This window comes from Neophocaena asiaeorientalis, unplaced genomic scaffold (genome assembly GCF_003031525.2).
Source record: "Neophocaena asiaeorientalis asiaeorientalis breed wild unplaced genomic scaffold, Neophocaena_asiaeorientalis_V1.1 scaffold285, whole genome shotgun sequence".
Taxonomy (NCBI): Eukaryota; Metazoa; Chordata; class Mammalia; order Artiodactyla; family Phocoenidae; genus Neophocaena; species Neophocaena asiaeorientalis.
Window position 1 is genome coordinate 30,928 of NW_020174653.1, and position 2,698 is coordinate 33,625.

The 2,698-nt window shown below is 45.5% G+C and overlaps 1 pseudogene; it reads right to left on the minus strand.

The window, feature by feature from the left end:
• Positions 1-373: 373 nt before the first annotated feature.
• LOC112408988 (lithostathine-like) overlaps positions 374-2,698 on the minus strand; it is a 2,873-nt pseudogene continuing 548 nt past the window's right edge.

The window sequence follows — 2,698 nt, forward strand, 5'->3', positions numbered from 1 at the left end:
ATATATATATATATATATATATATATAGTTATTTCTCCAAAGACATGGGTGAAATTGGGCAGAGATTGACCAAAGTTTCTCCTTGCCCACCCACTTCTTCCTTCTCAGAGTTTCTCTATGGAAATGAAGCAGAGAAGACAGGCAGTGGAAGACTAACATTTTTATTATGAACCTCGAAAAACCAGGTTATGGAACACACAAAAGAGCCTGAAATTAGGGTGGGGAGAAGGGAAGGTCAGAATAAGGTGGTCAGGTTGGGGGTATGGGGAGAATATCCCCCTTTGGGATGGGTCTTCACACTTGGTTCCAAGTCCACAATGAGCTGAACACCAGACTCAAGCTGCTGTCTTCCCATCTGACCTCATACATGAACTTTCAGACATAGGGTAAGTTCACATAACAGTTATAATCTCTCTACTTCAGATACCCTGGAGAGACAGAAGAGCTCAAGTGAATGGGGCTGGTGGAGCTTGAGAACCCAATGGAGATGCATCCCAGATTCTGGTCTAGGACTCAAAGGCCCTCTGTTATCTTCACAAAGGTCCCACTCCAGGGGAAAGAGACAGAAAGAAAGGAGAGAAGAGAGGGGATGGGAACAGACAAGACAATATTATAGTTCCAGCCCAGGAGGACTCTCTGAAGACCAGGCCCAGAAATGGGGAATGAGGGGATGAAAAAGCCTGAGCAGAAGTGATCCCCTCTGTTTCTTTTTAAACATCTTTATTGGAGTAAAATTGCCTTATAATGGTGTGTTAGTTTCTGCTTTATAACAAAGTGAATCAGTTATACATATACATATGTTCTCATATCTCTTCCCTCTTGCATCTCCCTCCCTCCCACCCTCCCTATCCCACCACTCTAGGTGGTCACAAAGCACCGAACTGATCTCCCTGTGCTATGCAGCTGCTTCCCACTAGCTATCTATTTTATGTTTGTTAGTGTTTATATGTCCATGCCACTCTCTCTTTGTCACAGCTTACCCTTCCCCCTGTTTCTTACCTGTGTTTCTTGACAGTCTCTAACAGTAACCAGGGTTTGAGATGGTGGCTGGATTTCTCTCCCAGGCAACGTAATTGAGCACATCAGTGCTACTCCACTCCCATCCACTGCCATCGGGCTCAGAGCCCTATAGAGCAGAGGATGGAGTCAGGTGAGGTGAAAAGGTCTTTAGAGTTCTCCTGTCCTGATTCCGTCAGCTGGAACGACTGACCCCCTCCCCAGCATCATGGAATTTGCTCTGCTCTTCCAGGTGATGTCCCATAGCTCTCCTCTGGGAAACTCTCCCAAACTCTTTGCTCCTATTGGCAAATTCCAAAACAAATGATCACAAATACCAATGGAATCCCTATGAGTACTGTGTCACTCTGCACTGTGAACTGCACTTGGTGGTGCATTTGTGATTGCCCTCAGAACCTCCAAGACAATGTGTTTTATAAAAGGGAAAAATGTGTCAATGCTAAATCTTCATTTACCACTTGCTAAGCACAGCATGTGCAGACTCAGGGAATCTCAGAGAACTGAATTACAAGGCATGATGTGTGAACTGTGTAAAAGTTTGACAAGAGGCAGATTAATTTTAGCTGGAGGCTAGGGACCTGCACAGAACTCAGCTCTTCAGCTGGCCTCAAGGTTCTCCATTTTCTCCAAATATCCCCTGAGCTCCAGGGATCTCTAGGATATTTTGTTGGCAGGGGCAGGGGACAGGGAGGGGCCTGGTAGCCATAGCATCTTGGGAGGTAACAGATTAGAGAGCATGTAAGTGTACTTCTGTGGGGTCATGGAGCCCAATCCAGACGTCTGAGAGGAGTTTCAAATTGTTCTTGAGAAGGGAGGAAATGAAGGATCCCTCAGCCCCACTGAACACAGACACAAGGTGTCCTGAGGGTCTCTTCTGGCAGGCCATCTGTGTGAAGAAGGGAGAGACTAAGGAGGAGATTGAAATCCTCACTGAGGGAAGGGCAGGGACATGGTAGGTGAGAAGGGGTTGTGTTTGCAAAAGATGAGGTGCTCATTCTCACCCTCAAGAAACTCTAGAGAATGGAACTCCCAGCCCCCAAACCCTGTTTCTAATTTGCTTATCCTTATCAGCCCTAACTGCAAATCCCAGCACTCATGTCTGTATCCATCCAGGTTTGGGTGTTATAAACAAGGCACATGTCCATGACTCTCTCTCACCCTGTCACAGCTCACCCTTCCCCCTCCCCATATCCTCAAGTCCATTCTCCAGTAGGTCTGTGTCTTTATTCCTGTCTTACCCCTAGGTTCTTCATGACATTTTTTTTTCTTAAATTCCATATATATGTGTTAGCATACAGTATTTGTCTTTTTCTTTCTGGCTTACTTCACTCTGTATGACCGACTCTAGGTCTATCCACCTCATTACAAATAGCTCAATTTCGTTTCTTTTTATGGCTGAGTAATATTCCATTGTATATATGTGCCATATCTTCTTTATCCATTCATCCGATGATGGACACTTAGGTTGTTTCCATCTCCGGACTATTGTAAGTAGAGCTTCAATGAACAGTTTGGTACATGACTCTTTTTGAATTTTGGTTTTCTCAGGGTATATGCCCAGTAGTGGGAAATGTAGTAAGGTAGATAGCTAGTGGGAAGCAGCCGCATGGCACAGGGATATCGGCTTGGTGCTTTGTGACAGCCTGGAGGGGTGGGATAGGGAGGGTGGGAGGGAGGGAGA